General features: G+C 14.7%; 1 non-coding gene across 1 annotated transcript, besides 21 other annotated features; it reads left to right on the top strand.

Annotated features, from left to right (window-relative positions):
* Positions 1–320: 320 nt before the first annotated feature.
* Positions 321–363: a microsatellite.
* A 351-nt stretch (positions 364–714) lies between these two features.
* Positions 715–794: a microsatellite.
* An 842-nt stretch (positions 795–1636) lies between these two features.
* Positions 1637–1685: a microsatellite.
* Positions 1686–2754: 1069 nt separating this feature from the next.
* Positions 2755–2835: a microsatellite.
* Positions 2766–2835: a microsatellite.
* Positions 2836–3029: 194 nt separating this feature from the next.
* Positions 3030–3078: a microsatellite.
* Positions 3079–3518: 440 nt separating this feature from the next.
* Positions 3519–3558: a microsatellite.
* Positions 3547–3623: a microsatellite.
* A 3255-nt stretch (positions 3624–6878) lies between these two features.
* Positions 6879–6957: a microsatellite.
* Positions 6958–8349: 1392 nt separating this feature from the next.
* Positions 8350–8385: a microsatellite.
* Positions 8386–8505: 120 nt separating this feature from the next.
* Positions 8506–8602: a microsatellite.
* A 616-nt stretch (positions 8603–9218) lies between these two features.
* Positions 9219–9294: a microsatellite.
* A 989-nt stretch (positions 9295–10283) lies between these two features.
* Positions 10284–10331: a microsatellite.
* A 588-nt stretch (positions 10332–10919) lies between these two features.
* Positions 10920–10958: a microsatellite.
* Positions 10920–10959: a microsatellite.
* Positions 10960–10969: 10 nt separating this feature from the next.
* Positions 10970–11004: a microsatellite.
* Positions 10970–11081: a microsatellite.
* Positions 10978–11074: a microsatellite.
* Positions 11062–11107: a microsatellite.
* A 1731-nt stretch (positions 11108–12838) lies between these two features.
* Positions 12839–12886: a microsatellite.
* Positions 12887–13156: 270 nt separating this feature from the next.
* Positions 13157–13196: a microsatellite.
* Positions 13197–13434: 238 nt separating this feature from the next.
* Positions 13435–13507, top strand: IMG5_149580. The gene has a single exon. It is a non-coding gene; the product is annotated as a tRNA-Lys (tRNA).

Below are 13507 nucleotides of genomic sequence, written 5' to 3' on the forward strand. Positions count from 1 at the left end.
GATAACAATATTAATTTTTATATATATTTTAAATAATAATTCTTTCTCCAATATTGATAAATAAAATTTATGTATTTTATTTTTTAAGTGATTTAAACTATTTATTTTATTCAAAATAAGTGCCTTATTTTTCACATAATCATTGAATTTTCATTTTTTTAAAAATCCAAAATTTTTTAAAAAAATTGAGTAGATATAATATAAATATAATGCTATAATTCTTTTAAGTATTTTGTTTCTTTTTTATCTTGAATGATTTTAATTTGTATGCTTTTTTAAAATTAATATAATTTATTGAACATTTGAGTTTATAAAATGTTTAATTTTTTGTAAAAGCAACAATTTTTTGAAAATAAATAATTTATAGAAATTTTTTTAATATATTTATTTAAAAGTATATTTGATAATTTAAGTAAATTAGTAGTTGAGAAAAATATATGGAAAGTGTTATTTATATTGAATTTTGCTAGGGTTAAAGTTTAGAATTTTTTATGTTTTATTAATAAAATTTGATTAAAAAAAAATTATATATAATAAATTAGTTTATCTAAAATAATTAAAGATATATTATACTATAAGAAAGAAAATGTTATTTTAAAACTAATTTTATTGAAAACAATTTAAAGATGTTTTATATTATTTGTAATTTTATATAATAAAAAATTATCTTATTAAATTTAAAAAAAATATACGAATAAATTTTATTAAAGATAAATTAATAATATATAATTTATATTAATCAATATTAACTTTAATAATATACATATTTTATATAAAATATAAATTTTTATTAAAATTTTTAATTTTGTATTCTTATTTTTTATTAATTATTTATTAAAAAAAAAAAATGAAATCATAAAAATAGTAAAAATTATAATTATAAATATTAGAATAAGCTAAATTTAATAAATTTTAGAAATATACTCGATTATAATATATTTAATATGATATTCCATAAAATTTAAAAGGAATTATTCAAAATTTATAAAGTGATTATGAAATTTAATAGCAAATAAATAATGACATATAAAATAAAATAGAAAAAGATTAATTAAATTAGATTGATTATTATGATATTTTATAAACAGAAGGTTAGAAAAATTCAAAAAAAAATTAATTTAAATCCAGAAGAATGTTATCAGAATAAACTTTATAAAATAGTTATTAATTATTCTAAAAACCAAAATATAATTAATTTGATGTCAAAATTTTAAAATAACTTAAGAAAGTTCCTGGAAAAAAATTACTTATGAATGAAATGTTTAATTTAATATTAAAATATTTAATATCAATTTTTTAAAAATAGTTATAAATAATTAGACGAAAAAGGTGATGAAAATATAAATTTTAATATTAAAACAAATATATTTAAACAAATAAAATTACCGAAGATTTAATAAAAAATATAAAATATGGAATCTGACGAAATAAAGATTTTATATGGTTTAGATTCTTGGCAAAAATAAATAACAAATATAAACAAATATTAGTTATAAAAAATATTTAATGATTCTTAATATAAAGTAAAAATACAAAAAAAAGAAAATAAATATATAAATTTATATTCAAAAATATTTATTTACAATTATATAATATATAAAATAAAAAATTTAAATAAAAAAATTATATAGAAAATTATATATATATATATATATATATATATATATATTTATATATATATATATCTTTATAAAGAATGATTTGAATTAAGGCATATCTTTTAATAATAATAAAACATAAATATTCTTAGAGAATAAGATTAAATATAAAATTCAATCTTATTATCATAAGATTAATTTTCAGAAATTACTTTTAATTAAAACAATGAAAAAATACCTAGTTAACATGTTCCTAATAAAAAATCAATAATTATATAAGATTTAATTAAAAAAGAATAATTTTCTTAAGTAAATAATTTTTAATCATATAATTATATATATTACATTATTTTTATATTATTATAAATTTTTTTGTTAAATTTTGATTTATTTTATTTTATTTATAATTTATTATAAATATGTATTTATACTTATAATATATTTATCACAGAATAATGATCAAAAAAAAAATGAAATAAATAATATAAATAATTAAAGAAAGAGAAATTCTATAGATATGTTTTAATCTAGAGACTCGTTTAATGAGAAAATATTAAATGAAAGTACTGATAGCATATAGAATGATATAAGGAATATTAAAAAATAAATAGTTTAATATGTAAAATAAGTGCCCAATGAATTAATAAATGATTAAGATGATATTTTATTAACTGATTTAACTCCTGATGGAATAAAAAAATTATTTAAACTTTTTATTAAATAGATTTAAAGCAAGAAGAAAATATCAGTGTAATTGAAAGTGCGAAAAACTTTTAATAAATTTCAAGTATTATAGAAAGTCATTTAAATGAAAAGTAAAAGGAAACAAGTAGTTTTATTAATAACAAATTTAATACTATAAGGATTTTAAGGCTAGAAAATTAATCAATAATTAAAAGAATTCAATAATTAAAAAGTTTAATCAATTAATTATATATGAATATAAATTAATTAAATGCATAGAAAGAAGATACTTTTAAAAAATAAGAGTTAAATCTTTCTTAAAGATATTCTAAATCAATAATAGAAAATATAATGAATGTTTCTAATAATATATATATTATTGAGAAAGAAATATAAACTCTGAAAAAATCATTAAAAAATTTTGAAAAAAAATAAATTTTCAATTATGTAATATAAGTTTATAATAAAAATATTATATAAATATATATATATTTATAATATTTTATTTTTATTTATATTTATTTATATATTTCATATTTTTTTATATTTATTTTATTAGTATATGATTAATAATTTGGATTAAGAAATAAAATAAAAGAAAAAATATTAAAAAGAATTAGATTTAACATAAAGAGAATTTTTTTATTAAACCCTTAAATTTGGAAGAGATTGTAGAACAGAGGGACTTTCTTGGATTATCCGTTCTTTATGGAATATAGGAGAGAATATATATGTAAATCATTTACCTAATTTTTTAGATGATAAAGCAAAATAATTTATTATATATAAATCAAAAAAAATATAAGAAATTAAAGAAATAGAAATTGTTTTAAATACATCTTTAAGTATATATAAAAAGCATTTAAATACTAGCGATTATTAATCTGAAAATTCGTTTAATTTTTATAATAAAAATTAATCTTTGTCTTTTTCTTTAATCTAATAAAAATAGTAGTTTAATACAAATTAAAGCTTCAGTATGATAAATGTTTAAAAAATTAAATATGATGAAAACTTAAAAAAAAAAAAAAAATTACTTGCTAAATATTAATTTATGTTCAAAGAATTAAATAATAATGAATAAGAATCCTTTAAGAGAAATTTAGATTAACTAATTGCTTCGAAATAAACTTCTAATAATATTTTTTATAATGAAGTTATTTTTAATATTTTTTTATTATAAATATTTATTTAAAAAAAAAAACATAAGACAAAGAAAAAAATGAAAAAATTAATAAATTAAACGAATATAATAGAAAATTAAAATAATATAATAATAATAATAATAATAATAATAATAATAATAATTGTACTAATGTTAATAATAGTAATAATAATAATTCTTACTTTTCATAAGTTATTTTTATATATATAATTTATAGTTTTTTTTTTAACAAAAATTCTATAAAATTAGTTAATTTTATAAAATAGTAATACTCTATTATAACACAATATTTTATTAATTGATAATGACAAAGTTTTGAATTAATTTGAAACAAAAGAACAATATTTCTAAAAATATGAAAACATGTAAGAATAAATAAAACAAATATAATAAGAACTTTAAAATGAAGAAAATTAAGAAATTATAAGAATAATAAAAGAATTTGATTTTAAGAATTACTCTAAAAGATTTAATATAAACTGTCATTTAGTTTTTTCATGTTTTTTAGGAGCTTAAAAGGCTGATTAGTAAATTATAAAAAATGGGATGATATAGAAATGATAAATTATATATATATAAAATTTTTATATTCAAATTTATTTAATTTCGTAATATTATTTTAAATATTATACAATATATTTATTTTCCTAAATAAGATTTATTTAGAATAATTTCAAGTGATTTTTAGTCTACTCTAATTCCTTTTTATATTTTCTAAAAATATACATCCATCTTAGTAATTAAAAAATAACAACAAAAGCTATTTAAAAAGTAAATAAAGTAAATCCTATATTTTAAATATATTAGAAACTTTACTAAGCAATATAATTAAAATACTATTCTAAATCGAAAAAAGTATCATTTACAATTTTAAAAGCCTTATCCATTTCTATCATAAAGTTACTTTCTTTCTATTATTTTATTAAAAAAATATTCAAAACTTCACTACTACTATTAGCCTCATATTTTTTAAAAAGACTTGAAAAAAAATCTAATTGGGATTTAACATACACTAATAAACCTTATTTTAATATCCCGCCCATTAATTATTCACATTCGTCCATATAAATTTAACCTCCATTATGGAAAGTATTAGTATAAAATTTTTTCGTATTACATAGGTTTCCGAATAATATTTATGAATAATATTCGTTATGTAGAATTTCGCTTTGTTTGTTTTCTTATAAAGAATTTAATAATTTTTATATTTAAATTGTATATTAAGAATTAATTTTATCTATAGAAGCTGCTACTTGGAAGAAATAAGAAGCCTATGGATCCAAATCTCTATTTAGAGAAGAGTTCCAGAGTCTAAAATGAATTGATATATTTAATATTAGTTAGCCTACTATGTCCACTATATAACTCCTATATTGTAAATTTAAACTTCTTTCTGATGTAAATTACATATAATATAATATAATCGTTATTGGCTATATAAGAATTAAACCTAAAGAGAAAACACTCCAAAAGAGAAGATTTTTTTTCAACTTTGGTAATGTTCGGAATTGTGCTGTTAGTTTTTTTCTTATAGTAGTAGATTTTAATAATTAAATGTCTTTTTATTTAGGTTAAGGAAGCTAATCAAGTATTTGGATATTGTTAATACTTGTTTGGAATTATTATTATATATATTAAAGTTTTACTATTTGGAAACATCCAAGAAGTTTAAGGATTTTTTCTTTTTCGGAAACTTTGAAAAGGCTAATTGGAATAATTAGGATAAAAATAAAAAAGGAAATTCCAAAAATAATAATTAAGTTTAAATAGTTTAATTGCTTTTAGTTTTTTATTTCTTGCTGTTTTTTTATTTCTTCCAAAGCTCGTATTTTTTAAACTTCAGTGTTTAATATGTTAGTATTTTTATATAAGAAAAGCTACTATTCGAGAATTAAAGGAGTTTCTATATCTATATTTCTCATTACAGTAATATATCTTTAAAAGCAAGTAGATAGGATAACCTGATGACTTGAAGTTATATTATTTTAAGGAAATTTATATATATAAAATATTTAAACTAAAAAAGGGTTATTTTATTATATTTCGAATTATTTTGGTTATATTTAATTATAATAATCAATAAAATCTTATTATAAGCTATTTTTTATATATTATATTCTATTATATATAGTTTGCATTATTTATTTCTTTTATTTAATTTATAGGCTTTTATTTTCTATAGTTCTTAAAAATGACTCGTCTTTTACAGCTATTATAATTTTTAGGTACATTATTATTTATGTATTGACGTTTTTATATAGGTTGTTCTGTTATCTAAATTGTATATAGGTTTATATGTAGAGGAAAATAGTTATAAAAATTGAGAAATTTATTAAAAATAAGGAAAGGAAATTTATTTTGTTAAGCATTGAAAAGTTGTATTTTTATTTTATTTGATTTACTAATTTTGTTTTTTGGATTTTCGTATAGTTTGTTGCAGTTTAAGTAGTTTAAGATTTATCGCCGGTTGCTTTTATATCGTTAAAAGAATTACCGGATGGATTTAAGGTATATGTAAAGTCTTAAAGAGTATTTTTTAGTATATTTTTAGAAGAATTTTTGTTTTTGGTCTTTAATTAGAGCTTTTAGAGGTATGTTTGCATTTTTTCATTATAACGATTTATTTATATAATAGTTTCATTGGATTTTGCTTTTTAAATTTGAACATTTTCTTATATTTTTAGCTTTTCAGTTTTTGATTCTTGGATACTTTCAGAAGATTAATTATCTAAAATATTTTAATTTTAATTTTAGGTATAATTGCTTAAAGTACTTTACTTTGTTTTATTTTCTTTAGTAATATTGAGTAATTAGTAATACATTTAGAGAATTTTTTGCTTTTTTTTCAATGTATTAATTTATCTACAATAGTTTATTTCTATGTAATAAAATGTTTTCCCGATTTTAGTTTATAAAGTACTAATTTTAAATTAAATTAAATAAACAGATTAATTTATTAGATCTTAAAATCTTTGAAAATTAGGAAAATTAGAATTTTTATAACTAGAAGTTTGAAGCTTTAATGTTTAAATATTATTTTAAATTATCAAAAATGAACAGAATTATTTATTATATAAAATTTTATTTCTTTAAATTAATTTTGTCAACGGTATTAATTAATCAATATTAATGTTTTTAAATTAATCTTCTATTTTTTTAATTTATTTTTGTTATTTAAATGTTTTTGTTTATTATTTTGTTATTTAATTTTTACTTAAAGATACAGATTAATATAATACATTAGTATATATGCTTTCAGTGTAATCTGTAATTTTTTATTATGTATTAAAAAGCATGTATTATATATCTGTTTTTATTTAAGTTAATATTATAAATATTCCAATATCAAAATTTTAATTAATTATTTTTAATCTTATTTAAACTGGTATTAAAAAGCATTTATAATTAAGGGCAAATGCTGATGTACCTTTTATAATATATATATATATATATATAAGTATTTATATATTTATTTATAAATATATTTATATATATATAATATACTATATACTCTTATTAAATATATACATTTCTCCTTTTTCTTTGAAATTATTAATCATATTATTGTGAAATTATGATAATGCTTTTGGTATAATAGAATCTAAAGGCTTATTAATTATGAAATTATTGTCTATTTAAAATATATCTTTGAAGTTTTTGGAAACTTTATTTATTAATATTTCATTTGAAAGAAGCGAAGAATATAAAACGCAAGAATTTTAATTAAAAATATCAAAAAATTATTTTATTTTTTTTCTTTTTTAATATTTTTGCTATATATTCTTACTTTTCTTTTTTTCTTTTTATGTTTAATTGCAATAATATTTCGCCTTTCTATTTTTAAAATCCATTAATTTCATAAATATTTACTATAAATAATTTAATTAAGAAGATGTTGTATTAATACTATACAGAAGTACAAATTATTGCTTTAATTATTTCAATTAAGTGTATAGTTTTTACGCGAAATTATCCACTTTTTATAAATCTAAAAGATAATCACACAAAATTTTATAAAAATTACAAGTTTCGATTAATTATTTTAATAAAAAAGCTTATACTTATGCTAATTTTTCTTCAAAAAAAATAGTATCTTCAAGCGCGAGTTTTTAGTTTTGCAAATTTTATAAATGTAAATAATTTTTGAATTTTAATTTAAGTTTTTTGAATAAAATACTGAGGAAAAATTTTTCTTAAAACTTTAAAATAGAATAATAATTTTTTTGAAAAAAATAAATTTTAATAAAAGCTTTTATAAAATTATTTTAGACTTCAAAAAGAAAACTTAAGTATGAAAAATATATTTTCACCTCATTTTTTTTCTTTTTCGATAAAAATATTTCATACAAATTCTCATTATAATGTTTAATATATTATCTTCTATAATTCGGCAAAACGTAATTATTAAATTTGTCTTAAAGATTTTTTTCCTTAAATTAGTTACAAAAACACTTATATTATAGATTATCCTCTTCAAAAAATTCACATTTCATATTATGGTTAGCATATATATTTTCGAAAAAAACACCTTCCATCTTTAAGTAATCTTCAAGTAAAAAAGAAAAATAATCGTTACTAAATCTTATATAAATATCCAATAAATCTCCTTTATTTATTACTTAACCCTGCTAATTCAAAAAAATGTTTTTTCTATATTTTAAATTTATATTATAGCCAATTTTATATCCTAGGATTATGTAAATTAAAAGAATTAAAATTGTTTCGCTTTCAATTATAATTTTAGAAAGAAAAAGACCAAGACATATAAAGAAATTAATAAAACATAATAACTAGTATATGTAGAATATTTTAAAATCAAAGTATATTTATTCGAGGTAATTTTAGAGTATTTTAAAAGAAATATAAATAAGAAATACTATAAGAGAACTTTATTGTTCTAAAAAATATATTATAATTGTACAAATGTATTAAATTGTAAATCTAAATATTTCTAAAATCGAAACTTTCTTTTATAAAAAATCTTTTCTATTAAATGTATAATCAAAATCGTGTAAAATTATTAAAATACCTTTATTAGAAAAAATAAAATTATTATTGATATTATATAAATTATATATAAATATAAATATAAATTATAAATATATATATATATATATATATATATATATATATATATATTTATATTTATTTATATGTTATTTATTATTTCACCTATTTTGTATATTAATATTAAATTTATAAAAGATATAAATTTCTAAACATTTGTTGACTCCTCATTTTAAAATATTTGTAATTAAGCAGTTATGAAAGGAAATACTAATAAATATTTGTATATTCCTAAAAAATATTTTATAATAATCATTTTCTTATTAATAATTAATTTTATATTTAACATATAACAAACTGTTAATAATATTAATCTAATTAATATTATCATATGAACTAATGTTGAAGTATAAAATACTATTTATAGTTCATCCGAATTAGTTTTTTAAAAAAATACATTCAATTTCCTTACAAAATTTAAAAATTTAGATTACTGTAATTATTTAATATTATTATAAATTATTTATAATTCTTGGAATTAATCTATTAATAAAAGTATTATACTAAAATATAAGCCTCTATTTATTATAAATATTTGAGGAAATAAATCAAAGTATGTATTTATTAAATTTTATGTTATTTTCATTTACAATTTATATATTTATAATTCTGCTTTTTTATTGTTTTTATTATTTTATAAATAGTAAATTAAAAATTTTTAATTAAATTTTTAAAAAATAAAAATTTTAAATTAAAATATATATTAATATATATATATTTATGTTTATAAATAATTAAATATAATAATATATTTTATTTAAATAAAGCATTAAATAAATACTATTCATATTAAATAAGATATATTTTTTATTAATATTTTAAAATATAATAATGGTAGAAAAAAATATTATAATGTTTAAAAAATAGATAAATATTAAAAAATATATTAATTAAAACAATAATATATTAAATTATCAAATATTGTTATATTAATTTTTTTTTTTTCTCTACATATATTTTAAAAATAAAATTTAGTTCATAAATTTTATTTATAAATATAAAGATTTCTAAACTTTTATTTAATAAATATCATTTATTTTATTTATTTTTTAATTATAATCTTATAGAATTTACTTTATTTTATATAAAACATAACTTTAATTATATAAATATCTATAATTTTTGTATAATATATTAATTTTATCATCTTATTCTTAAATGTATTGCTTTTGATAGAATACTTTATTCTTTTTTATTTTATGCTAACAACAAAAATACTTTTATTTGAGTCTTTTTAACTTAATTTTATTATGAATTAATTTTTAATAAAAAGAATTTTAATTATTTATAGAGGAATCTTAATATAATATTTTTTTTAATTAATTAAAATATTATTTTTGTTTAAGATTTTTGAATTTCAAAAATAATTTTAGCTTATATTTTTTGAATTAATTATTTATTTTTGATATAAATTTAATATATAAAATATCCTTTCTTCCTTTATTAATTTATATTTTTTATTTGTTAATTATTATATAATTATTTTTTAACAAATTACTTTTATTTATAAATATATAAAAAAAAACCTTATTAAGTTTTTATTTTATTAGTTTGCTTATTTAGCAATTATATCATTTGTTTATATTTATTAATATTAATTTCAGATTACTTTTATAGTCATCTTAAAAATCTGATAAAGAGTTTTCCGGATTTTGTTAATTTTTTATTTTTTGGAAATAAGTTTTATCTAATATAAAATATATTATTTTTTTTATATATATTTTATTGGTTTTTTCTTTCTTATATAATTTTTTTTATTTTAATATCTCATTAATTTAATTTGTAAATTATATTTATTTATAAATATATAATTAATTAAAAAATATTAATTTTAAAATAGTTACAAAGCTTCTTCTTAATATTAGTATATTAATAAGTAGCTAATTTATAAGTTTTGATTTTATATGAAATAAAGTATTTTGAAACAAAAAAAGAACTAGAATACATAAATATATAATTTAATTTTTTTTTATTGAAATTTTCTTAATTTATATATTATTTTAAGATTATAAAAATATCAATGAATAGAAAAGAATTATTGAAGATTATTTTTTCATATAAAATTATAAAGTCTTTTAAATAATAATTTAATCAGTTTTAAAATAAGTTTTTGTTTATTTTAATAAATAAAAATTATTTAATTTATTCATAATATAAAAAATAATTATAATAAATATTATATCTGTAAATTTTTAATATTATTTATTAATTAAATTTTATTTTCTTAATAGTAAATATGTTTAAATAAAAGTAAAGAAAAATAAAATTTTTATGTATAAATAAAAAATCATTATCAAGTTTAATACAAATTAAAATATAAATATAATAAATTAATAATTAAAACATTTAAAAACTAAAATTTGATTTTTATTTATATATTTATATTTTGTTAAATTTTTTAAAAATTTATACAAATAAATAAAATTTTTATAAAATAAAGAAAAAAATAAATAAAATATATAAATATATATATATATATATATATATATAGTTTTATAAATATATTTTTTATATTTATAATATTATATATACATAATTTTACATATATATTTTTTTATATTTAATTTACTGTTTTATTTTCAATTTTTTTTTTTTTATATTTATACTTTAAAAATAGCCTTATATATAATAAGATAATTTTATATTAATTATAAATAACTTTTTTAAAATAATATGTTATTATACAAAAATAAAAAACACTAAATAAATAAATAAAGATAATAATAAATAATAATATATTGAACAATAATTATATAATTTCTAAAAAAATAATATTAATACATGCTTTTAATTATTCATTTTTTAGTTTAATTTTTTTATTCTTTCTACAACTCACTATCATAAATTTTTTACCATATATCTGCATTATTTTAAATATTAGTTTCTACTTAATCTAATTTCCCATCAGCTAACTCTTTTACCTATATCCAAATAGGCAGAATGAAATTTTTTAAAAATCCAATTTCATTTTTTGCTATATTAATATATTTATCTAATCCTAGAAAAAATGCTGTAACAGGCAAATCAAGTTTTTTCTAAATTAACCTTAAATTTATTCTAATATATATTAATGTATTATTTTTTTACCTGATTACTAAATTCTTTTGATATTTTTAATGACCAATCGTGCGCGATTTTAAATATTCTCGCAGGAGCACCTATATCAGCTGCATGTATAAGTATTCCAGATATATTGATTCTGTCCTCTTCAGGAAGTTTTTTTTATTATTAAAATAATATTATATATTATCTTTTATTAAGCTTGTTAGATAAAAATGTTTACTCATATCTGTTACTATTATATTTTCTGTTGTAAACTTTTTTATTTTTTTAATGTTTTTTTATCAAAATTCTTAAATATATTGCAATTTTTTTATTCTAATATACGAAAAGTAATTGCTATATGATTTTTTTCTTAAGGCTATTTTTTTATAAAATAAATAACATAATTTATTATATTATTTTTATTTTTTTTTTAAAAAAAAAACAGATGAGTTTCCATATTTTTGAAATAAGTCCGATTTTTTATTTGCTTCAAATACATTTGTGAATCCAGAATGATCCACATCATGGCATAATGCAGAAAATAGTAATATATACTCTTCAATTTTTTCTAAATAATCGGATATTATGTTTTCTTTTATCATATAATATATGCCATGTGATACTTTCAATAATTGATATTTTTTTGTGTTTTGTTTTTTTTAAAAAAACCTGTTATGCCATGATCAAAATTATGAAAAGGATTTTTTCTATGCTCATAATTGTTTCCTATCTGTTTAACAAAATTATAAAATATTTATTATTCAATGTTAAGCCAATCAAACATGCCTGTTTATTAAAACATTGTTTATACATACAAATATTTTTTTTCTGTATCTTATATTTATAATATATTAAAATTCCAATCATTTAATTCTAAATATTCCTATTCTGATAATTCAACTTAATTATTATCTTTAATTCTTTTTTTTTTAAAAAAAAACAAAAATAAAAAATTATTATTAAGAGTAAAAGTCAATATTTTATATTATATATATATATTAATTCATTTATTCTTTATAATAAAGTTTTTTTGTTTTTAATTTATTTTTTAATCGTTTTTATAGTTTATTAATTTTGCTTTAATTTTTATAATTTTTTTTTTTTTTTAAATTTTTATAAGTTTCAACCCATTTTTTTTTTTTTTTTTTACAAAATAAATTTTATTTTTTTACTCATTACTTTACCGAATTATATGAATACTTAATTATTTTTCAGATGATCTGCCTTCTTTACTACAAAAGCAAAAATTCATTTTAATGATATTGCTTTTTAAGTTATTTATTTATATTTTTATTTTTATATATTATTTTTTTTTCTTAATTTTATTAAATTTGATTTATTAATTGCTTTTTTATTTTGCTTACAAAATAAAATAAATACATAAAAAATAAAATAATTTAAAAACAAAAAAAAATGAATGTTTGATAAAAATTTAATAATATTAATAAAAAATTAACTTACAAAATAAATAAATTATATTATTATTTTTATTTTAATGTTTATTTAATAAGTATTAGTATATTTTATAAATTTAATATAAAAATTTTATTCAAAAAAATAATTAAGAATACTCAAATTCTATAATTCTTATTAAAGTTAATAAATAAAATATAATAATATAATATATAAAAATAAAAAAATTATTTTTATAATTAATTTTTATTTTTGATATTTATAAGAAAAATAAATATATTTTGTTTATTTAAAAAAATTAATAATAAATTTAAAAAGAAAAAAGAAAAATGTTTAAATATTTTAATTAAAAAAACAAAAAACTTAGAAAATATTAAATATTCTAAAAATAACAAGTATTTACAAATATTTTATATATATTTGTTGACTTATTATTAATATATCTATTTAACTTAATGTAACACCCGTCTAGCTCAGTCGGTAGAGCGCTAGCCTTTTAAGCTAGTGGTCAAGGGTTCGAGCCCCTTGGTGGGTG

This window comes from Ichthyophthirius multifiliis (assembly GCF_000220395.1).
Source record: "Ichthyophthirius multifiliis unplaced genomic scaffold scaff_1120509251149, whole genome shotgun sequence".
Taxonomy (NCBI): domain Eukaryota; phylum Ciliophora; class Oligohymenophorea; order Hymenostomatida; genus Ichthyophthirius; species Ichthyophthirius multifiliis.